This window comes from Anopheles stephensi, chromosome 2, assembly GCF_013141755.1.
Source record: "Anopheles stephensi strain Indian chromosome 2, UCI_ANSTEP_V1.0, whole genome shotgun sequence".
NCBI classification, from domain to species: Eukaryota; Metazoa; Arthropoda; class Insecta; order Diptera; family Culicidae; genus Anopheles; species Anopheles stephensi.
The window spans coordinates 35,765,999-35,791,819 of record NC_050202.1 but is presented as its reverse complement, the minus strand read 5'-3'; the positions used below and the strand labels follow the sequence as shown (position 1 = coordinate 35,791,819).

The following is a 25,821-nucleotide window of genomic DNA, read 5'->3' as shown; positions in this document are numbered from 1 at the left end:
GACTGCACAACTATCAAAGGTGCACTTAAGCTGTACTAAAAGTGAATAAAAGTTAAATTAATTTGTTTGGCAAAGTTTAGCGAACACAAATGGGTAACTTGAACTGCATTAATAGATTTACTTTACATGTCCAAACTATCCCACACAATGAATTGCATTTGTACACAAAAATGTAGATTAAGGTCCTGAAACTTGAACGGTTTAGTACAATTCGAACGCCGTTCAAATATCCCAATCCAATATGGCTACCCGTATTCAGCAGCAACGATGCAACCTCTTCCTGCTTATCCACGCTTGGCGCACCATGAGCGTACCAGAGATCACTCACACACATGCTGAAATTGTTTTGAAAGAAGAAGCTTCACAATAAAACGGCACGACAAAAATGGAATGCGCGAGGGGTCACCGTTGGTGTGAGTGAGTACGACTGCTGTTCCGTCGGGTAACAGCAGCAGTGTGGCTTATTTAACGGTTGTTCGTTGTGTAGGTTGCGTATGAGGCGAGCACGACGTTAGCGAAACAAGGATAGCGTGCAACCGAAAGAGAGAAACGGTATTATAGTGTGCGTGTGCGTACGTGCGCTCGGTTGCAGTAGTAGTAGGGGACGTGGTGTAGAGTAGTGTGCGTGTGCTCGAACGGCTAGGGGACACACAACAAAACGCGTACTGGATGTGTTGTGTGTTGCTTAGTTGATATTTCAATCAATCGCTAAATTTGTATCGTACGTGAGTGTAGCATAGTTTTTTCGGTGCGGTTCCTGCTGCCATCGATACCGTTCGTGGCGCGTTCGTACGCGTGTAAGTTCGCGCTGGTAAGATGGTACACTAGTGATTACGCACTAGCTAAGGCGCTGATAAAACGCTGTTCAGTGGTGTGGTGGTGCGCGTAGTTTCATTTTTAAAATTAACCCCCGTGCGATGGAAGTGGCACTGTGAACAACCGGTGGTAAAGTACACGCACCGGATGACTACGGTTCGCAGAAGACGTTAACCGACACGAATTCGTTTGTAATACGCACGCATACCAACCCGACCGTGCGAGGCTGTTGTGTGCTTGTTGCGTCGTGTGCGAAACACCGCGCGCTGTGTTGTCGATTGATCCGGTTCTTCCAGCGATCGCGCGGTGCGCTGATCCTTGCGGATGAGTGAGAAGGTGCTCCAGTGCAAAAGCAGGAAACAGGGCTGCAAAATGATACCGAGACGGTCGTACAACAAAAGGTGCAGCGGCAGCAGCGCATACATACATCACGTACGGGGGACACACACACGAGGCGTCCGTTTTCAGTTGGCATGCTTGCCAGCCAGTCAGTGTTGCTGGAAAGGAAGGCAATATGAATGGAAGCGAGAAGAATGAGAGAAAGGGAGAGCGGAAGATTGAAAGAGATAGACGCGACGGAGCATGGTGGTAGCCTGACTAAGAAGGACTTGCTATCTCTCGCTCCCTCGCTCTAGCTACTTCTCTCTCTCTCCCTCTCCCTCTAGGTCAAATGACAATGTGGGTTAGTGCGTTCGATGCGAACTGTGAATAAAAGGATCCTTCCTTCGTTCGGTAGGAGTGCGTTTTGAGATGAGTGCTCTGATCAAATCCCGAAAACTGATTTCATCGTTTGATGGTGTTTTTTGCGTGTGTGTGTGTGTGTGTGCGTGTGTATGTTTTGTTTCGTTTCAACTGACAGAAATGAAAATAATATGACAACAAATTTCCTATCAAGTCGCCGTTCACTTTTGTTTCTCTGTGCCCTCGATTTTGCTTTTGCCCTCTCATTCTCGCGACACTTTGCATTAACTACGAGTGCTTGCTTATGTGTGCGTGCGATTGTACTTTTCGCATCATAGCTTGTAGTGAAAAAGAAAAACACCGGTTTGATGTTAGAATCATGCATAAATCATTGAAATAGTTTTTTTTTGTGTCTGCTGTTATTGTTGTTCCTTCTCGATTTGGCTCGAACCATTTTGTGCGTAAGAAATGGCCCGAAAGAAAGAAGATAGAACCAAGTGATCGGAAGCCGTGGTTTTGCACCATCCTTTTTGTGATAGAATATAACAATGGAAACAGGTTGTTAGTTCTCGCATTTAGCAGTTGGATGCAGTTGATTGATCGAGCGCGTGTGATCGTGTACGGATAGCACTCACACGCACATATGTACGAGAGGAATTGTGCAACTTAAAAGTGTATTATCTGTTTGAGTATTGTAATTGATATGGTAATTTTGTGTGTTTTTGAAACAGGTTTGAAAAGTTTTAAATTGTGTGTACTGTTTAAACCATGTGTCTTGTGTATCGAAAAAACCAATGAGAAATGTGTAAAATCACCCGTGCTACATACTGATACATCAATTATTCGCAACCGGCTGTCAATGAAGGATGCGAATATACAGTGGTATTTTGTGTACTGTTTTGGGTGTAAACCATTAATAGGTAAGTGAAAAACCAGTTCTATCTCACCAGTGAACCAAAGAAGTTAATGATATTGGGTATTTGGCGAGATGAAACCAAAAAATCCGGATTGAGCGCAAAAAATCCAAATTAGCGTATGATACTAAAGTTTAAAACTGAGAAAGACCCAAGTTTCTGCGTTTTCAATATTTTTTATTTAAAAGTTTTAAAAAATCGAAATTACCAAGGACAAATTAAATCAGTTTTGATTTTTTTCTAACTTTAAATCTCTATAACTTTTGAAATTATTCACCAATTGTGATGTAAAGTAGTAAACCGGAAATGAACGTTTTAGCAAAACATTTAAACGATGTGCGTTTCTTCTCCACCAGCTTATTTCCGGTATTATTAATTCCCCATTCATGCTTAATAAAATTAACAACTTAGCTCCAGGTAGACCGGCAAGATCAGGACATCTTTTGCGTACAGAATTCAGACCCACATGACGGTGGCATAGAATACGATAAATAATTTAGTTGATATGAATATGATGATTAACCAGGTGTTATAATTATAAGATTTTTATATGTTGCTCCTTTTATCCGTTATGTAGGCAAATAATGTCGAATAACGGTAGTGGGCAAAAAAAGACATTTTAAACAATGAAGTTGATAAGAATTTTCGCATTGTACAAAAACTGTATAAAATATCCGAGCTTGACATTAACACTTTCAAATTTCAAATCGTCCCAGACCCTTATTGTAAAGAAAATAGTTGCTCCAAAGACGATTTAGCGTCCTATAAAAAATTGTTTAGTAGTGAAAAAATTTGAATTTTTTATATTCATCAAAAATGGCCAGGCCGTACACTTTATCTCGGGTGAGCTCGGCCAAAAAATTTATTCAATTATGGATCAAATTTAGTCAAAGTACTTAAAAAAATCCTCTTTTTATAAAAAGGTATTTAAATTTGTCGAGCTCTAGAATTCAAAACATAGTATCTTCTTCTTCTTCCTTGGCACTACAACCTCGAGAGGTCTCGGCCTGCCATTTCTGGCTTTCTGTGACTTGATTTTACCCGTAGCATAGTAGTCAGCCCTACGTACGGGGAGGCGGTCTGGATGGGATTTGAACCCCGGTCCTGTCGTGTGAAGACCCGCGCCGTTATCGCCTCGGCCACAGGACCGCCCTCCTCATAAATTAGGACCTTCTTCTTCTTCCTTGGCACTACAACCTCGAGAGGTCTCGGCCTGCCATTTCTGGCTTTCTGTGACTTTATTTTACCCGTAGCATAGTAGTCAGCCCTGTGTACGGGGAGGCGGTCTGGATGGGATTTGAACCCCGGTCCTGCCGTGTGAAGAACGGCGCCGTTATCGCCTCGGACCGCCTCACTATAACACCAGAAATTAGTCCAGAAATTAGGACCGCTCCCTATAAAACATAGTATATCCCCCAGAAATTAGAGTAACTATCTGATCGTATTGCTATTTTGTCAAATTATGATGTATGGAGGATTTTATTTTTAGTCCATAAGAACGGCCTGGTTTTATAGGTACAATGTGGTTCCTAAAGATTTTTTACTAACTTTTTAGGTAACTGAAAGTAACATAATTTTTATTCATTTCTCGAAATTGTTATGTTACTCTCCAAGAAACTGCTTTTGCACTTGATTGCCCGCTGTGGCTATTAAAGGCATCGGGAACATACGGGAGCTTTTAAAATCTATTCTAATTTTTAAAAAATGTGAAAAATGTGTTATCCCATTATAATGCTACCAAACCAAGTCCAGGATGCTAAAAATGCCATTCCAAGCCCTTTGAGGATCTTATTTTTTGGCTCGAATTTGATTCTAACGAAACACTATCGCTTTTAAAAGCAATCATGTTTCTAAGCTACTACTTATTTATTGATCTTAACTACACTGTGGATCCTAGTATCCGTATGAATAACCTTAAAATAATTTTTCGAGGCATTACGGTTCTGAGCGAAAGATGAATTATGTTCTATGTTATAATTATTTGCAAATTTGTCGTGTTATGCCGCACTAGGCTTGATAACTTTTTGAAAAAACATAAATAAAATTTAATTAAAAAGAAGACGAAGAGGAAACATTAGTTAAAGAAGAAAGTTGGTGTAGTTAGAAGAAACGTCAATTTCCAACATAAAGGGACCAGTATTGATTCCTATCCGGACTGTCTCCCCGTACGCAGAACTGACTATTCAACCACGTATAACATGGAGTCAAGGAACGAAAAATGTCTGGCCAATACCACACGAGGTTAAACAGCCATGGAAGAAGAGGAAGAAAAGTTTTATCAAAACTGTACAAAAAACCGGAACACATTAAGCAAACGAATACCCAGCGTTGGAACTTTGTTGAGGCCCCAGTGGATTTTGCTATAATTTTCTTACCAGGGCCCAGCAGATCGCTTCAACATGATTGACTAGAGGTGGGCGATGATCGTGCCTACATCGATCACCACATATACGACGCTGGCGCGAAGGTGATGTTCGGTGTGCTATGTCGATGAATGCAGAACCGAAACCACCACCATCGACACATAACCAGAGCCGGGGCGGCCGCCACCGTTCCTTGTTTTTCACGTTCCGTTTTGGTCAAAATTTTTAGTGGCTTGATTGTGTGCTGTGTTCTGTGTGTCTCTCACCCGCACGTCGATGCTTGCCACGGAGTGCTCGTACTGTGCTGGAATGTGCGATCACGTCGACCTTTTTTCTTGATCTATGCCTGTTCCTCTATTCCGTAGAGCGCACGTTGTACAAACTACTGGAACACACCCAACACACACATTCACACACACACACACGCACGCTTGAGGGTTGTTACCTGGCTCCCGGTTTTTCGATTCCAGCCCGGAAGATTATATGCTTCACAAAGGAATTGTTTGAAGCATCCCAAACTCAGAGTAACATTTGGCACAGGTTCCCGTGTTCTGGATGAGCCTTACTATTACTGTACAAACGCTTAATTTTAACCCTTACTGTAGCACCCACCTGAGCCTGACACTTGGCTCTGCAGCACCGAGGAAAGTTTCACCTGAAGCACTTCCTGTTTAATATTTTACGTAAAAAGAAAAGGCAGAGTTCACTATTGAAACAGTTTCGCATTTGCACAAAACTAAGATCGTAGAGCTTTTATTGGATTAGGAAAACCATAACAAAGATAAAGATAAAAGGACTAAAATACTTTTTTATACAGTTTCTTATGTTCATAAATAACAATTATAAGTAAAAAAGAATTGGCTGATACTTCAAACTCCACATTACATATCTTCCTTAGAATAGAAAGCTTGCAATGCAACCAAGTTCTAGGAAATGTTGTAAAAAAACCCCTTTAAAATTAGCACACGACAAGCACATCTCAACAATCCTCAATGTATCAAATTCATTTCATGCCAAAGAAGATCAAATCTTCACTGCTCTACATTCTAAACATTCTTATAGTTGATGCCCCTTAATCGAAGCTTTAATCCGCCATACACCTTCCCAGTTTTCCGTAGCATTGAGGTGTACGCACAACAAAGCGAATCAAACGTCTAAGTTCACCGCAAGGGTTTCGACAAAAATGTACATAACGGGGCATAACAGACCGTCCGTCAGAATCCACCATGGCTAAATACGACAACAACAACGAAACAAAAATCTCATTCCAAGCACAAGCCGCATGAAGTTTGAATATACAAGGCCCAACAGCAAGTTGCAGCAAGCAGCAGAGCGATCGCACCGGAATATCGAAACAGCGAAACGCACGGAAAGAGTAGCGAACCCCGAGTAAAGGAAAGCAAAAGAAGGAAAACAATGATAGAAAGAGAGAGGGAGAGAGAGTGAGAGGGAGCGGGAGAAAAAGAGAGAGAGAAAAGACTGATACGTATAGAGCTCTAGGGAATGATCTTCTTGTTTACTGAATCACCACGACATCATCCACCAGCAGCAACAGCAGCAGCCGCACCACACAATTATCATCCATCGGTGGAGCCGCATACACACAGCGTTTTAGTTGTTAAATCTTTCCTTTATATAAGTATTTTTTTTCAAGACTTCGAACTGCGTCAACGTGCCCTCGGCGGCGACGTAAAGCACCGTTCGTTGGTGGTGTGGTGGCTTCCAAATGGCTTGGTGTAGATGCACACTGCGTAGTGTAAACATGAACATTATAAGCATACACATCAGCATAAAAACGTCGCATTTCCTGCCGTTGGATCTTTCATTGCTACATTTGGTAGCGATTTCATCTCGATCGATTGAGTCGATGGAGAAATTTGTTGATCAACACTACAGCACGAGACCCACACATGGGTGACCCGGAACGATCGTCAGCTTCAAACGGCTCGCCAAAAAAAAAAAATGCACTAATGTTACCTTTGAAAAGAATCTTTGCTTTGACAGCTGTGTTTTGGAGTTAATTAATAATGGAATAATTATTACCTAGCTGCTAATCACGAGCTACTACCGAATCGTGGTCTTGAGCTGCTTGCGGAAATCCACGCTATCTATCAATTCAATATCCCGGTTCTTCTGACAAACGCATTAACACCTATCTCAATTTGGGTCTATCATTCAAGATGTTCGGTGTCATTCTCATGACATGACTAGGCCACCAAAGTCTATCGTATCACAAATCCTATGATTATCTTCCTCCGGAGCGAACTGTAGAAGATTTCTGGAGTATTGATCAGACAGACAGCAACCTTGCACGGGAAGTCAATATCTATGTTCTTGTATTGTCTTTGCTGTCATTACACTCAAAACAGATGAATTTTCGGGCAAGGAGTGCTCACCTATTAGTATCATTTTGGTTGTCATATTGTAAAGCTATACCCCCATGGTTTTATGCCAATTGTGGTAAGCTTTTGCTGCATAGCAGTTCTGGCTCTTGTTGCAACAATCCTCGTTACCGCTCACCGCGGTCTAGTGCTGTTGTCTGCAAATCAATTATACCGGCCTTCCTCGCGGACGCATCAATCCATCTCAGTATTGGCCTATCTCGCGTCCTGTGTCCATCTGGACGGCCTAAAATTACTTTACGGACTGGGTTGTCCGGTGCCATTCTCATGACATCACCAGCCCACCACGTAACGGCTCATCCATTGTCCTTCCTCAAATCTTTTCTCTTCATTTTCATTGGCACTACAACCTCAAAAGGTCTCGGCCTGTCATTGCTGTTTATCAATCTTATCTTGTCATCTTTGTCAATTTGTGACTTAATTTAATCGGTAGCTGGACAGTCGTCTCCTGCGCACGGGGAGTCGGTCTGGATGGGATTTGAACCTTCCGTGTGCAGACCGGTGTCACTCTCGCCTCGTACACCGGACCGCGCCCCCCTTCCCCAACTACTGACGGGGTCAAAAATTCTTCCGAGCATCTTCCTTTTGAGCGAGGGTTAAGAGGGTTTCGTCACTTTTGAACAGAGTTCATGTCTCACAGTCGTATGGGTTAGTAGTCCTCAGGAGGTAGTATGACCGGATGGCAGTCAGCATCCTTGCGCGTAACTCAACATCAATGTTGTTGTCGGTGCTGACTTTTGGCCCCAGGTGATTGAAGTTTTGGACGACTTCAATGGTGCGTAAATGGTAAATCAGTGTTTGTTAGCCGGGCCACTGGCGATGCCACTATCGCTTTTCGCCTCGTTAACTTCCTTCACTAGCCTAGGTTAATTATTGATTTGTTTTTTTATATTTCACTTATACGTTCGTTTGTCTTTTGTTCTACCGTATCTCATGCAAGCAGTTCATAATTGATTATATTTCATATAGTTCCTTCCCGCTCCACAAGGATGTCTCAATAGTTGGGTGGCCATAAAAATAATGCTGGTGAATGACCATAAAAAAGTTCTTTGTCAAACTTTGTTATAGCTTTCTACTCACTGTCCAGTAGGGTAGAGAGCACAGTCATTGGCATGAAAATAATCGATTATCCTTATACGGTTTATCAAGGGACATATTTTTCCCATGACTTGTTTAAATATATTGAGATTCTTGATGAATGAGAATTTGATTTTTGTTAACATCGTTTGTGTTCACACTTGATTTTCGTGTTAAAGTATTACTTGAATTATTAAAGTGTATTTCGTCATCAACAGGCCGATGAAATCTGCTCGTGAATATTTCAACAGGCTACTTAAAGGTTTAAATGTGTTACTAGAGACCTTCTTTCCAAATATCATGCCGTGCTCTAAGTTTTGATACCGTGATACTAAGCTTTGTACAGAAAAAAAGGTTAATTGGAAATATTTGGCGTCAGAATCAAGGTTCGGCGGCGGTGTATATGGTCCCTCGTTTCCCTGGCCCTGATGGTTGTAAAACTGACGCCAGGCTTTGCCCAAAAATGCGCTATCCAATCGGACCAAATCTTCTGCAGCAGCAATTCGGTTCGGTTTGTCGTACTTCACTTTTACCACCGTAATAACTTTGGTGTGTGGTTGGCGTTCTCTTCTTCCCGAAATTCGAGAAGTTGGAGGCTGATGCGCAATGCGCCACAGCGCACTTCGACGTCACGGGTAGCCTTCGAAAATGATGTGCGCTCCGATACGACCTTTCCAACCAGAGTGTTCAAGCATATTTGTACCTATCATGCATGGGTTACATGAAAAAAAAAAATACATATAGCGCCATCTCTTGGTCTGCAGAGGGTTCCTAAAACGTTTTGCAGCAAAGGTGTACAAGATAGGGAAAAACAAAAGCAATTGAACGCTTTGCTTTAAAATTTTCATTAGTAGTTCGTACCTTTTTCTGTGAAGAACTAGGACAATAGAACTTGCGGGGAGAATATATAGGATTTTAACTTCTATTTAATACATGTTTTAAATCTCAATTTCAAGTCAAGTCAAGTCGCCAATCACATGAACGTTTATCAAGCAATAGCAAAACGTTTTGGCTGCGGAGACTCCAAAGTGGGACATTGCCCAATATGTATATAGTTTTGCAAGCAAACAAATGAACACCGTACAATTGTTTCGCTCGGCTATGAAAACCAAACAGTGAAACACGGATAGGAGTTTTCATCGCGTGCGGTGTACCCACATTGTGTGTGTGTGTGTTTTTTTTTTTGCACCCAAACCTAAGCGGGTGAGTTTTTCTTTCGCAAAGGGGTTAACGCGCGCGGCACTGACAGCCGATGGAGTCTCGGGAGCGTTTCGTTTAACTAGTCGACCAGTCACCGTAAAGCGTGTGCGTATCGGTAACGAAACGTATAAGCCAGTCGTCAATCAGCGGAGAGAAATGTTGTGTGTGGTAAAAGCAATCCGGCGTGTGGATGCCGCGAAAACGTTCCGACATTACGAAAGCTAAGGCACAGGCACATATTGTTTTGCTTTCATTTTAACGTCGAATACAACGTAGTAGTGGTAGTAGTAGATTCACCGAAAAGCTCACCGAGGGCGGCGGGTGGAGATCCCTTCGATTTTTTGTTGCTGCTTGCGGTGCTCGACCGACACTGCTCGACACAGCCCAAGCTGTGCGAAGCAGTCGCTAAAGAAAAGCACGCCTGCTGCTGCTCCCAGCGTCAGTGCTCTGTCCCCCCCCCCATTCCCCCCTCCTTTCCTCTTTTGGTTGTGTTTTTTCCTGCGTTGAGAAGAAAGCTGCAGAATGAATGAAATGGAGTTTTTTGTTCCCTCAAGTCAAAGAAATGAGATCATCGTGCGAGCCCGAGCCCGCTTGGTGCGAGCACGAACGGAAGTGAAAGATCTCGTTGTGCTCATTGTTGTTGGAGGTATCGTGGGGAAGTGGGATTTGTACAGTGTGTTTTTACCCTTTAGCAAGCCCCAGCTTGGTGGTTGGCCGGCTTGTTGCGCGATGGAAAGTGTTGCTACGTTGTACGGCGGTACCGGCTACTTCCGGCTTATACGTTTAAGAGGTGCTCTAAACTGAAACTGGTGCTAGCAGTTGGAACAAAATCTCGCAAACTTTTTTGCCATCTTTAAATTTTATATTAAATCACTCTTAATTGGTTACTTTATACCTCTTTAGTCCCCAAAGGTCTCTCCACCCTCAGTATCCTCATTCTAAAGCAAAGGATCAGCAGTGTCGAAAGGGGAAAGAGCCACAGGAGTAAAAGTATCGTGCACCGATTTCAAGATTGTCGCACAAATCCAATATCGATTGGGAAGCAGCACAAGTGTGGGAACGAAACATGGTACTTGTCGTCATTGGCGCTGCCGTGTTAGTCTGCCCGAGAGATTTGTTGTATTTTGTGCACTGGTAAGGCATATTATATTGCTCGATTTGTGTAATTTCGATGTAACTCGTCATTAAAGCTGGACCATGGAGCTTTTCAACGTACAGATGTATAGGTTGTAAAGAATTTTTGATACATTGTATTGGAGTAAATTTTTTTCTAACAAAACTTTGTTAGAAAAATTGCAATCTCGTCTACTGCATTGCGCTGTTTTTTCCTTTTCATTTCGTGTGAAGGTCATTAATGTGCATTAATTTTGAAAGGTTAAGAAATCTTACACACCAACACCAGATTTATTTGGACAATTTTACAACTCCGTCCTGTGCCCCGATACTGATGTATGGGTGACGTTGTGCCGCCGGTGTGTTAGAAAACAAGTGGTTATTTTTGAAGTTTTCTTGTGCAATGCGTTGCTGTGGGTTTGTTCCCTATTTACAAATCCTGCCCTGGCTAACTGGCCGGTGTTTCCTGGGCTTTTTCAAACACAGTGCACGGCGCGCGTACCCTTCAGGAATCCTTCCACGAACCTTATAACCTACCGAAGCACCAGTGTTGCACTGTGTGGTGGTTTGGTTTGGAGTTGGCTGTGCATGTACGGCCTGCGCCTGCGATACACGAGAGAAGAAGAGCCTGCTGCTGCTGCTGCTGCTGCTGCTGTGGGTAGAGTAATGGCTTTACTGGCCTTACTGCTTCGTCTGTACACAGCCCCGTACACTAACACATCGAGAGGGATTAGCAACGATTTTCAGCTCAAACACAGCTCGTTTTCACCCCTCTCGGGAAGGGAATGACAGTATGGGAAACGAGGGTAGTGGTGGCCGCACGGGTGGTGGTGGTGATGTACGTTTTGCCGTACCGTACCACCGGAAGGGAATTTTCACTCTCCCATCTGTCTCGCCGGTACTCACTTTTCTTGATCACTGTTCTATCTCTCTCTCTCTCTCTCTTTCTGCTCCGCACGTATCGGTATCAAGGAAACGGTCGGTTGTATGGCACGTTCCAGATACTCGTGGGTGAAGGAAAAGTGTAATTCATCCAAAGCTTTCCAGCCAGGTATTGCTGGAATTGCGTATTAATAATAGGAAAATATTACACGTTTTGAATGGAAGGTACTTTAGCGGAAAGCTTTCGGGAATACAGTGTTCAATGCATATCATCGGAGCAATAATAAAATCTTTTCAGGCAGTTCTCTACATTAAATTGGTCGTTTTTGTTGGTACTCTGCCCATTCTTTCGAACCTCTTTTGAATAAGACGCCTGTTTGTTCTCTTTTTTACGACCAATTTTTGGCTGTGTAGAAAATATCTAATTTATGTAATAATAGACAGTTTAATTTTACCAAGTGTTGTGCGGAATCTGTCTGTCATTTCTTTCAATTTGTTCCATTGCTAAAGAGCTGAGCCTTGGAATGTCGTATCTGAATGATGTAGGAAGAGTAAAAGATTGTAATAACTGTTGAATTTTATAGCATAATATTCGATATGCTTATTAAATATCATCAATGTTCCAGCCATCCAACTACGGGTCAATTCAAGACTATTCATCAAGTCAAGAAAGCCAGTAATCGCAGGCCTAAAGATCGCTGGAGATTTGTAGAGATGAATATTTTCGGATGTCAGCGGATCGCTTATGGACTAAAAAACGATGTCTCGTAATTGACAATTAGTTAATGGCACAAAAAAAGTAAATTATAGTTTTTTTTTCCATTGTTGGAAGCTTTTCGAATTGAACTCATATTCATAAAGAGATAACGAACGCGAATCGTATTATTATCAATGTAAACGCTCAACCCATCCACGCCAGTCCAGTTTGAATAAGTTAATCGATGTGCGTTATTTTAAACTAACCATCATTAGCTTTATGTGGATGTATTTCGTGCCGTGCGGTGATACAGAATAAGTGATCAAGTTTTTAAACTCACTCACCAGAGTGGCGCTCTCTGTCGATACACAATACGTTTTAAATACGCACCAAACTGTTAACAGGGCCAGCGAAAGCCTCGTGAACGCGTGGAAGAGAACGTAGGTAAGGATAGTTTGTGAGCGGTGGGGAAGCAGGGCATCGTAGGGGAAGGCGTCTGCAGCTGCTTTCGTCACAGTTCACATCGCTCTTTGGATGGTTCCCTGTTTCCGCCTAGTGAAGAAGCACAAACAAAACCCTACGGTGGTGGTGTGTCGTACACGCCGCCGCTCGCCTTTCGATTGGGTGCCAGCGTACTCACAACTTCCGGGAGTGTTCTTCGCGATGGTGGCGATGGTCGGGTGGTGGTAGTCTTCGTAACAGTCCGCCTGGAATTAACTATGGGTGAGGAGAGCGATCGCAGCACCATCATCCGAGCTGCGCTGAATGGCGGCCAACGAACATTTTCAGCTATTCAGTTCCGTTTTGCACCTTCGGAAAGACAAAGCTCTGGTGTGACGGTGTGACTGCCGGTCCGGTCGTGCTGGGGTCAATCGATGTCCGGTTTTGGATTGAGTAGCGCAATGTGAGCAGTATAGAAGCCGAAGCCTACGCATATACCGCATTCGCTTTGTCTTGGCTGAATCCGAGAGACAGGTCGCGCGAAATGTGTGACCCGCGCATAAGCACTTCGATTGGCGGGACGAGGCTTCCAGCTGGACATTGCAGTTTTCGAAGGGCCTATTGAAGACAAATCGTCAGTAAAGCAGGCCAATATAAGCGATCCAGTTTGTCCAATATATCAGGACTAGACTAGAAGAGAAACTTTAAATCTGACAAATAGGTGTACATAAGTAGCGTCTTGGCCCCTGAACTCTTTGGAATGAATTATTCCTTGGAAGACGCAAAATGCTTAATTTAAAGAATTTGAAAAATTAATTTCTGTCTGAGTATTATTTAAATCTGACAGATTTAAAAGACTGCTGTGTATGCGTAGCGTCTTTTCTTCTGAATTCTTCGGAACGAAATATTCCTTGGAAGATGCAAATATTGCCTTTTTCCAAGAATTTATAGAATTTAAAAAATTCATTTCGATTATTTATTTATTATGCGATTTGCCGGTGACTTCTTCTAGTATGTTAAATTTTATATTAAAAAATAATCAAACATTATTACTGTAACTTTCTGATGCGACGCTGCGTAAAATTTGCCGCTAATCTGTTGCTGTAAATTATTTAAACAGGACTGTTTTTCTGTAATTAATTGCCACAAGAGGGATCACTTGGTAAAAAGTCAATTGAAAATGGTATTGCAAGAGAGAAAATGGAAAACAGAGAGAGAGTGAGAGAAAGAGAGACACATACACAGATTATCTTTCAGGCAGCAGTAACTGTGCACGACTGGTGAAGCAAGTGTTGAAAAGGATGGGTAGAGAAATACCAGCAGAAACATGGAAAGAAGTGACCGAAACCACAGAAATGCATCTGTCATTATTTTGGTTATTTTTCGTTGTTCATTTTCTTGTTCCAATTGGATTTTTATTACGCTCTTGTGTACGCTGTAGCGTTAGCGAGAGAGCGCTTTCGTCGTCGTCGTGGTGCAACACGGTTAATGCCTGCCATGGTGTGTCCTCCGCGTCAGTCTTCCTGTTGCATCGGGCAGCTGTGCTGAAGCATGTGTGCGTGAGCATGCCTGGCTGTTATGCGTTGTCCCTGCTGTTGTTGTTGGTTTCAGAAGTCTCGCACGTGTGCATTAATGTGCGCGGCACCGCACACTGCTCAAGGGCCGTGAATGTGTGTTTGAATGGGAAGCGGACGGTGCAGATGTGGGGCGGGTCGGTTTATGCAGAGGGCTGGAGTAGGGGATCAACCGAAGGTGAAGGATAACAGGGAATCTTCTCGTTGTCCAGTGATTTAGAACTGCGTGCGCCTGTGTTTTTCGGGCACCTTTGGTCGGTGGGCTACCCTTTTTTTTCATCGGCGTCGGAGATGGTCGGAAATGTTTTATCCCACCAACGTGTGTTTGTTCCTTCGTAGCTGACTGGCTGGTGCGATGCCTAGCTAAGGCTCTGGTATTGTGGAATAAGGTTGGTCTTACCAATACAACCGTACAGGAGAGCGGTTCTTTCTGTCTTTGCGTTGCATCCAAAGGTATACGGGGACGATTTACATCCGTTGCTAACGTGTTTCAAACACAATCTTTACATTTGTAATGTTGTATCGTAGCAAATCGTAGGCTGTTCTACTTGATCGATGATCATGGCGACGGAGCTCGTTAAGCATAGAGAAACATCGATCGCCCACCGTTTAAAACATCCCAACAAGGGTCTTTTGTGAATTTTCATTGTCATATGAAATAACCTACGAGTTCTTTATTCATTTTACACTAAATAGTGTAAAAATGACTCTTTCGAAGATCATCCAAGGATCTAAGAGTTCTGACCGACCCCTTGGATTAGGCACAATTTGATTTTACACTTTTTCTTTCTTGTGTCCTGTTGGTATATAAATTAATGATACAGTCAGTGACTGTAGTAGCTGCTTTCATCGATTTATGTGATTCAAATATCACAAGATCAATAACGACTTTTTCGATTATTCGAAAATGAGCTTCCAGAACTCTTTTTTCATTTCTGAGTAATTTTCAACATCTTCCGATCCTACCGTCTGGCTGGGATGACCTAGCAGAGATTGTCATGCCAAAAATCAGACATTTTTCACTATAAAATATTTGCATTCCCTTGCCACTTCTTTCCACTAAAACCTGGGGAATATATAATTGCTGGCACCCGCTCCTTAAATACTCGAAGCTGGATAGTCAATCTAAGAGACTGCCGACTGAGGTATTGGTACACATCTTCTTCATACGGACAAAATGTCTAAACCGGACCGTCTCCTCGTATACCTACGGGAAGACGGACTATTTAGATACTTCTGTTAAGGAAAACAGTAATGGCATGGCATTAGTTTTCGAGGTTTTCGAGTAAGTGTAAGTAAGGGTGGTTCCCTATGACACCACCCAATGAAAGCTTAGAATGACGCCTCCTTCAAAGAATCATTGCTTCTTGGGGCTTACGGGCTTACTTCTTCTTGGGGTTTAGACGACTTCATGCAACATGCTGTACTTCAGGTCTTTATCGTTGGTCTCCTACACGGCACCATTGATTGCCAAATGCTGCGTTCGTCGTTCCTGAATGTATCCGCAAGGATCTTAGGCTCTCGTAACCCGTTGCTCTGTATGTATCGATCTTTCAACTCAGTCAGTGAGGCGTTTGAGCCCAGTTCACAGGCTATGAGAGCATTCAGAGCTAAACGTTTCAATACTGACAGTCAACGGCTATGTCTCGTCTTTTATTTTCGTTTAATGCAAATGTTGAGAGGGCCTGATCTGATCATCAATATTGAGAGGGCTCTTCAGCCCGTCAATAAATAAACGTTGAACGTTAAACGATCTATAATGATCTATATAGGTGATAAAATAAACTGCGAATGTTGTTCGATCTACTGTTTGAAGTTATTATTATTATTATTATTATTATTCTTTATTCAAATTGTTTGCCTCAAGGGCTTTACAAAGTCAATTTATCTTATAACTAAACATACATGACACACAAGGAGGATATAGGGAGCAGACAGAGATGGCTAGTGAGGAAAAGAAAAACAGATTTTAGGATAAAGAAGACAAAAGACGGGAGCGGAAACAATTAATGGAGATATTGTGGTCAAACAGATCACCAACCGAATTGAATGCTAGTAACGCGCGCATCCATGGATCGCTCTGGGAAAACCGCGTACGACAAAAAGGGATAAGCAGGGGAGGACGTACGCGTAAGCGATGGGAGGGGACATATAAAGGGATAGCTGCCAGAAGGGCGGGGGAGTCAATGTTGGAAAGTAGGATGTTGGCAATAAATAACTTGCGAGCATGACCATGACGATCTTCCAGCTTAACCAAACCCAGTAGCTGGCACCGCTCCGAATAAGAAGGTAAGGTTGTGCTGGGGTCGTTCAGTAAACGTCTAGCGGCTATCCGCGTGAATTTCCTCTGCACCCTCTCCAACCTGTTCATAGCGGTGACACCAGCGGGGGACCATACAACACTGGCGTACTCCAGGATGGGACGCACCCAGCAACAATACAGCGCTCTCAGGCATAACGGGTCTCGAATATCAGTGGACATACGAGCGATTAGACCCAACACCTTGCTAGCCCGCTCAAGGACCGAGTTGAGATGCGGCTCGAAGGACAATTTGTCGTCCAGCCACACCCCAAGGTCCCTGACCAAGGAAACTCGCGGAAGTGTTGAGTCGTAGAGCCGATACTGGTGTATATGTTTGGAAGAAGAGCGACCAAACGAAATTACACAGCACTTCGAGACACAAAGAACGAGCCCGTTGGATATGCACCAGCCAGCGAAAGCATCTATGTGGGATTGGAGGGAGCGGGAGTCGCGGGACGAAGACACAGGAAGATAAAACTTGACATCGTCGGCATACAACAAACAACCGTTAGGGGGAAGCGATTGAATGCAATCGGCGATGAAGAGTGAAAACAATAAAGGACTCAAGACACTACCCTGAGGAACCCCAGATTTGCTGATGAACGGGTCCGACAGAGCCCCATCGACCCTTACCCTGTACGACCGGTCCTTCAAAAAGGAACAGAGCCAGAGAAGAAGGGCTCCACCGAAACCCATTCGCTCGAGCTTTGCCATAAGCAATTGATGCGACAAACAGTCGAACGCAGCTTTGAAATCTGTGTAAATGACGTCAACCTGCCTACCAGCGGCTGTGTGCGGAAACAGATCGATCATCAACGACATAAGGTTCGACAGGGTAGAGCGTCTCGGCACGAAACCGTGCTGGGAGGATGGGATTAACGGGGAAACAATAGGAAGGATAGAAGAGTAGATTACAGACTCGAGGACTTTGGACGCTGCACAGAGGATGGAGATGCCTCGATAATTTAAGGGGGACGTCCGGCAACCTTTCTTAAAGACTGGGATCAGCCAAGCTGATCTCCAAAGAGAGGGAAAAACTCCCGTATCAACCGACCTAGAGAATAGGCGAATCAACACAGGAGCAATCACCTCTCTAGCGTCAATGAGTGCGGAAGAAGGGATGCCGTCAGGACCAGGAGAGAAGGAGCGCTTAAGCTGACAAAGTGCAGTGAGCACCATCTGTTCGTCGATATGCACCGAGTGAGCGTTAATATAGTCCCGAGGAACACTCGAGAGCCCGGCCACAAGAGACGCGGTAGAGTGGGTCGGATCAACAAAAAGACCCTCGAAGTGACGCGCAAACAAATTAGATATTTCCAACGGGGAGGAAGCAGAGCAATCGCCCAAAGACATATTTGTTGGAATACCGGAGGATCCACGTTGTCTATTGGCGTATCTCCAGAATGACCTAGGATTTGTATAAAGATGGGATTGAATGCGCGCGTTATGGGTACGAAGGCGGATCCTGTTATAACTGCGATGAGCAGATGCTGCGTATTTGAAGACACGCAGGTGAAAAGTGGAGCGGTGCATCCGATACGCACGAAGCGCACGCTTAAGATCCGCCTTAAGTGAACGAAGGTGTCTATCTGACCACAAGGGATTTGGAGGAGGGGTACGAAAGGGACAACACTGGGAGAGGAAAGACAAAATCACAGACGTAAACTTGGCTACTGCCTCGTCAATACTAGGAGCAGCGTCCAGGGAGCTCCAGTCGTATGTCGAGATGAGACGAGTAAATTTTCTGTTGTCGAGCTTCCTGAAGTTCAGCTCACGCGTCAAAACTAAACGAGACGGACGATCAGAGGGCGACGCGAAGACGGTGATGCACGTCTCCAATGCTGGATGATAAGCGTCCTCGGGAATAATCGTCAAAGGCACTCGGTGTACTGAATCACAGATCGCGGCTGCAGCGGAATTGCCAAATATCAGGTCCAGTTGACGTCCGTTACCGTTAGTTACCCCTGAGAGTTGCTTCAAGTTGTTAAAGTTCAGACCGTCAATGAACGTCGTATCCCGCTGCCTAAAATAGGAAGGATAAAACCACAGTTTATTATGGGGATCAGCAGTCCACGAGATGCCCGGCATGTTGAAGTCGCCAAAAATCATAATTTTATCTTCGGATCGCATGCGCCCCAGGACTACACCGATGCCCTCCATCAAATCATCAATTACAGATGAGGATGAGCTGCTGTATGGCGGAATGTAGATGGCTCCAAGGTACAGGTGCGAGGTCCCCAGGTTGATGCGAACCCACACCGCCTCCAACGATGCGCATGGTGACGAGATCGACGAGACCGCATGTTGTGATGAGCATGCAATAAGCACACCACCACCACGCGAAAGGTTGCTATTCCTGTTATTGCGGTCGCATCTATAGATGATAAAGTTTTCATCGAAAAGAAGCGACGATGGGATCGAATCATCAAGCCAGGTTTCGGTCAGGACACATATGTTATAGTCAGATTCAGCAAAGGCCTGGCGGAAGTTAATGAGTTTCGTGCGGAGACCCCGCACGTTCTGATAGTATGCATAAATTTTTTTCCTGGGCGCCGAATTATGCACGAAAGAATTGGTCCAATGTTTGCTGATGGGGACTACAAGTTAGTACTCTCTTACGCTTGCTAGGGGGAGCGGGATGAGGAAGTGAAGTGAGTGGTGTAGCGTGGATCAACGTCAAGTCCGAACTGTGTCCAGGAGAGGAAGGTGTGCTGTGGAGAGGCTGAGTGCGGTCGATGTAGGGAGCCTCTCTACGACGGTGTCGAGCGGCGATGAGAGAATTACTAACTGTTAAAACAGGAGTATTGTATGGAGCCGGTGGACGTCTAACTGCTTCGTGATGAGTAGCGGTGATAAACTCTCTCACACGGATGCCAACAGGCCACGTTTCAGGGGAGAGAGCCAACTCACGACAGGAATCTGGAACACGCACTTTAAAAGATAGAGAGCGTCGAGAAGCTGGATCAACACCTCTAGCCAAGAGAGAGAAAGCGAGCACGTCCTCGGTGTTGAGACGGCGTATCACCGATGCTCTCACTTGGTCGGTCGTGATATGGTGTGCAACTCCAAGGAGGTGCAACCAAAATCTGCGAGGATTGCGCGCTTGAGTCGCTACTAGATTAGGTGACGTCACCGCATTTGTGCCCGATATTCCGACAAGGCTCGGAGCGGGGGTTTGTCCTGCGATCGCGGCATAGGAAGAAGGACGGTCGGTGCTAAGGATAGGAGGAAGCCTGATCGGAGAGGAGGTGGGCGCACCATGATCAGTACCTGGTTGGTGAGAGACATGAGTTAAGCCGGCCTTCCGAGGAGATAGCAGAGAGCGAATCTCACTAGTGAGAGGCTGCAGAATGGCATCTTTGAGCGACGCGACAATGGAATCTAGCGCCGTCTGGAAGCCCGCTTGGAAGCTACCATCCTTCGTGGGCAATCTGCGGCGGTTTTCAACGGTTACCGTGCAAGTGGAACAGCTCCAGTGGACATTTTGGTAAGGGCTGATGCATTCTAGAACGGCGTCAGGAACTGAGGCGCAGCTTCTATGACAAACCGCATCACAAAAACCGCAGCACAGCACATCATTGGCCACGGAGGCATCTGCTGCACAGGCCGAACACACAGGAGCCATTTACACACACAGCGCAACACACAAGCCCACGGAATAAACAACAACAAACAGCTGAGCGACGCTAAACAAAATCGACCAAATTAGGACACAAACAACAACCGTTAAAGCAAGGAGATGGTAAGCACGGATAGAATGATACACAAACAAACGATTGATGCAGGGAAGCACAACGGACAAATAATTTTACACACAATTTTTTACGTTTTTTAGTGGAGCCGATACCAAACCTTACTTGCTCGGGACGATTTGACAGATCAAGTTGATGTGCCTTACGACCCTGTCAAATCGGCCGACTTTGCAAGACCGTTAAATGTCTGCTGTTCAATATGATTGCTGAGGTTCGGTTTAAAGCCAAACTAACCGCAAAATAAAACATTCGTCGATTGTTGTGGAAAATCGTAAAATATGATACGAGTACCTTTCATCACAGCATACCAAAATGTAAGATCGTTGACTTCAGCCAAGAACACTTATATCGAACGCTAGTTTTTAATCTAAATACTGTTCAGGGAGCGTAGCAATATTACGGCAATTATGAGTTACTTTTATGAAATACAAGAACTATATTTAAGTCTTTGCAATTCATCAAACATAAAGTAAGGCAATCAATTGTTGGGTCCTGCTGCGAAGAGGCGATAATGTCTTTCATCCCCCTGTGCTAGTAACTGATTAAAAACTCGCCGTATTGGCTAATTAGTTGGCGACGTTCGTGGCAGGAACCTTTGGCTATTGAAGAATCGTTTCGTTGTTGTTTTGTGAATTCATCGCATCGACACAGATGCCAGTTAGTGTGACTGTGAAAGGAGTGCAGAAAACATGACCAGAAGAAATCACGCAGGAGGCAACATGGGAGTCGGTCGGTTGCGTGAGTGTGGTACCACACCGAACCGACGTCCAAGACGACGACACCAAGCACGAAAAGTAAAGTAACAAAACATAAAGAACCAGCAGTAGCGCTAGCGCTTCGGATCGAAACGAGATAAGGCGCGTTTAGGAGAATAAAATAGGCGTTAAATAAATTGTAACGCGTCGTAGTGGTAATATTGATAACGCCCGAATCAGAGACACCGGCTGGGTTTGGAGCTTCTCGCTTATGCCACAGACATGTGGCTAAATGCAAAGAGTCTCGCGTTATCCAACTCCTCAGCGTCTGGAAAGCAGCAGTATGGCCAGGCGCCTCCACAATCTCATTACATTCGACATTTGGGCGAACCTTGGCCAGCTAGCCAGCTAGTAGCAGGGGTCCACATCACCCACCGGACGCTTTGTTTCTTCCGCCCGGAACTGGCGTTTGTGCGGTAGGTACAGCGTTAGGAAGAGTTGTAAAGAGGCCCCCAACGCCGTTGTCGCCGTGAAATATTTTGAGTGCGTTGTGAGCTTCAGTTGTTAGCAGTGTGGGGACGCAAAAGTTCGCCCCGCACGTTGTTGGAGAGGAGTTGCGTTTTACTGTGCTCAGCACATTTTCTCAATGTCGCACTTGCTACGACGCTGTCTATCATATTGTTATTCTCTCGTTCTATCTTAGTTTTCTCTGTGCATTATTTTTTTGTTGTTGTTTAGTACGTTTTGTCCCTTGTTACGACCTGGCTTGGCAGTCCGCTACGATGGATATTGTCTCGTGCATTTTAAACTCACTGTTCCACCTCATTTTTTGTTGGTTCCTATGGCTTTTGGGTTGGGGACTGCTATCCCTTTCCGTACGGCTGGACGCACGTACCCCTTCTGTGTGTTGCACGTACTCCAAGCAACACGAGCCTCAGTTTCCGTTTGCGGAGCGAAAATTTTGCTCCAACTCTGCTCTGGGAGAATGCTTTTTCGTGAGCGGACCGAAGTTTTATTCATGGCAAAGGGTAAAATGCAGGGTTTTCCATGTAAAGCAAGGCACCTGGCTGATGGTAGAGATTTTTTTTACGAGGATTTTAGATATTCGTCTCCTAATGTAGAAAAAGAGGGATTTTCAAGCTTGCAACAGATACTGAGATTGTAACTGTTCCATAATTAATTTAATATTAATAATCAAAGCAGCGTTCTACTGTGTATGATTCTTTCGGATTGTGATTGTAGCCGAAGTTGATTCAATAATGTAGAATTGATCTGAATTTCAAATTCGCATGTAATGGGCCTATTACGTTAGGTGGGTGTGGATGGAAATTTTTGCGTAGACCCAAAAATTTCCCTCGTCTAGTGTAATTACAAGTTCTTGTAATAGTTTAATCGATTGTAATCGTTCGGGCATGACCAATTCCTTTTTTTTTTTTGTCGAGGTAAAATCTATCAAAATTGATTTGACAGAAAATATCCATCTAAACCACCACCTAATATTATAGATCTGGGAAGTTTCAGACCCGGTTTCAGATCTGAAATACCCTGCAGAAGAGACACACACAGAAAAAAAAACACCACGGTATATCTCATCGCCGTTATGCGTCCAGCTCCCTCCATACTTGGCGAAACGTTCGGTCGTTCCAATGCTCCAAAGCAATAGCAGCAGCAACAGCAGTTTTTGAACATTGCGAGAGCATAGATAGGCAGCCGAGCCAGAGCAGCAGCAGCAGCAGCAGATGTGTTTTGGTTTGGATGGCGTGGTCGGTCGCAATGCACGAGCCGATGGCAGGGGTTGGGATGGTGGCATAAAAGCCGCGCAAAGCAGCAGGGGTGGTTTATGGTGGGGCGCGTGTGTGTATGTAGAGTGTGGGGGGATCGGAGGGGTAGGGGAGCAGGGACGGGAGGAGGTATCCCCTCAACAAAACCGAGAGAGCTGACGAGCAATGAACGACCGACCGAATGAACCGAGCGGAATGTACAATGTACAAAGTGAGCGCGTACAAACCGTGGACGTCGACGACGACGACGACGACGACGACGACACACGGCATGGGCTGGACGACGACGAAGCGGAATTACGAAGAAATTGTTCGACGGCAGCGACGAAAGATTGTGCCGATTCAGTCGATAATTGCGCGGCCGCTGAGGTGGTGGAAGAAACTCGTGCCACGGTGTCCAGTGTGTGTGGCCGTTTTCGGTTTGGTGTATGTGTTGATTTTCGCTGCCAAACGCAATCAAGTAGTGCAGCCAGCGAAGAGAGTGCAGATTGGAACGCAACAAACAGAACGTGTGCTAGCAGAAGGATATTTGGTGGCATCATCGTCGTCCCTTGGACCACCAGGTACGGCGCAGGAATCGGTAGAGATCGTGGTTGGCAGGCAGGCGGAGGCGGTTAGGGTGATGTCCGCGGCTACCGGCCACAACCGGGCTTACGCAAGCCCCAACAGTTTGATGTGACGGCAGCAGCGTAAGCTCGCTTGGCAGGATTAATAATTCGGTATGGTTCAATTATCTTGCTGAAATTCGATCATTACGTGTGCGCACACTTGGGCGGGTTTGCTGCCGCTGCCGTTGAAGCTTGGGTTTAAAAACCAATGCATCCAGACTCGTACCGTGATTCTATCAGATAATGCAGGGATGCTTCTTGAACAAGGGAAATTCCAGCATACCAGTTGGTTGGACCTTCAACCAGTGCCAATATACTCGTACAAAATTGTGTTCGATCTAATCAGAAGAATTTGTCCGTTTTTTTGTCATCGATGACGGCTGTGACTTGAATGATTCACATTTTATCTAAGTATTTTAAACAAATATCATGTCTGGAATATTACACCTAATCCCCATACCTTAATATCAGTTGCTTTAAAAATAATATCCACCAGGGCTATGTTTCGGTGTAAACAACGCGGTTGTGTGCTGCTTGTATGACAACTGGTATTGTTTTCGCGATCAATTACTCGCGCGTTTCAAAAGGTCCAGAATCTGTGTAATGATCGTTGTTGAAGTTCGCCGGTCAAAACAGTTAGAATGTGGGTTCTGAAAGAAGATCGCGTTTGGCCGCGTGCCAGAGAGATAAGCACGGTTAAACAAGTGAGCAGGAGGGATGCGAGCGAGAGAATCGGCATGCTGCCCCTAAACCTTTGGGGTGGGAAAGCGAGAAAGAACACAATGCCAGCCAGAGCCACCCCAAAGGTTGAAGGACATGAGGGTGCGTGGGTGCGAGAGGGAGAGGAGAACCGAACCGAGGGCGCTGTGTGGATTTCCGTTTGGGATGAGAGAGTGAGCCTCGCGCGGGTTTGCTCCGGTAGCAGCGGCAACGCGCTGTTGAAAACAAAGCATGAATGTGCCGTGAAGTGGCCGACGACGACGACGACTACGGCGATGTTGGGGTTTCGTGGGGGATTATCGACACTTGAGCGCGCTTGATTTTGATGGTTTAGTTGATACGAGATAATTGCGTGGAAGCTAATCGGAGCCGACCACTGCACGCACGCATTAGCTTTTTAGCTGTTATGGAACTTGTGCGATGGGTTGCGTTCCGATCGGTGCAATCCGGCCGTGGTAGATGATACAGTAGTTGGTTCGCAGACTGTGGTAAACTCCGTGCCTGCGAGAACGTAGTGGACGCGTTCACTATCGAGCTTTGTGCGTGTTTAAATATGCATATTTGGAACCGACATTGTCTCTCTACTGCTCTAGATTTAGAATGATATTAAACATATCGCTTTTGGGATAGCCTTCAGATGTACAACAGTTAAACATTATTTGCAGTTGATTTAATGATAAGGTTCGACTTAATGGTGTGATTCTTGCTGACATTGAAAAACACAAAATCTTCCATTATTTTTCAAAGTTAGTTTGGTGGTATTTTTAAAGATCTTATCTTTATGTCAGACGAAGCCAATTCCAATGTTAGGTCAAGGATTAATTCTAAAAATTCTTCAATAGAAACGAAGTCATTTTGTCCAATAACTATTGATTATTATTATTATAAAATTTTACCTTCTTCTTCTTTGGCGCTACAACCCAGAAAGGTGTTTGCTTGCCATTTCTAACTTCCTGTGTGATTTGATTTTGCCAGTAGGCGCCAAGCCAGTCTTGGTCTGGATGGGATTTGAACTCCGGTAGAAGCGATAACGGCGCCGGTCTTCACACGTCAGAACCGGGGTTGAAATCGCTCAACCAACCTCACGTCTTCAAATAATTACAGTTTTGTATACATTAAACGTATTTTAATTTATGTTTTCTTGTAATTCTCCAACATTTAACAATAAATCTTCTGCCAGTTGGGTGTAATGTTTAATTTTAAAGTATGTGTGTTGGGTGTGCGTGAGATGTTTGCATATAACGAATTGTTGGGTGTGTAAATGGATCTCAGACTGAGCGTTATCAATTAGCTTTAATTGTCATTTCCTTATTAGCCGCAGTTGCAATAGCTAGTTTGAAATATGCGATGAGTAAAAACAAAACAAAAAATGGAGTGGGGAAGATGGCACTTTTTGTGCCATTGGGGAGCAATCGTAAGATGATTGAGGAAAACGTTAAGTTAGCACGTAGGAGCAGACGATTGGAAATGTTTCGTCGGGTTGCAATGAGATGAGATATCCGCATGCGATGCATCAAACTAACAAGAAAGACATTTAAAATAATTCGCTTGAAGGGGGACTTTGATTCAGTTTACAAAAGTTTTCCCAATGTGCATCTCCATTCTAGACAATGAAAAGTCTGATCGATGTAGGAATAGTCAAACGAATCTTATTAAAACTATTATCGCATCTTGAGTTATCTATGCCTCAATTCGTGTCTATATTCATACCTAAAAGCTCAGGCTCGCCACATACGGTACAGCGTGGCCTTTATTGGTCCCCCGGATATGCAACCGATGACGGGAGCAGTAGCAGGATCGAGC

The 25,821-nt window shown here is 44.4% G+C and overlaps 1 protein-coding gene across 7 annotated transcripts in view; it reads left to right on the top strand.

Moving 5' to 3' along the window:
* The first annotated feature begins 647 nt into the window (after positions 1 to 647).
* The window catches only part of LOC118504221 (neurogenic protein mastermind), a 72,943-nt gene continuing 47,769 nt past the window's right edge, over positions 648 to 25,821 (top strand). The window contains exons 1-2 of one of the 7 annotated variants that reach the window (XM_036038435.1): positions 648 to 811; positions 2,229 to 2,417. The gene's annotated coding sequence lies outside the window, so the exon portion shown is untranslated. The other 6 variants (XM_036038430.1, XM_036038428.1, XM_036038431.1 and 3 more) reach the window with 6 other exon arrangements.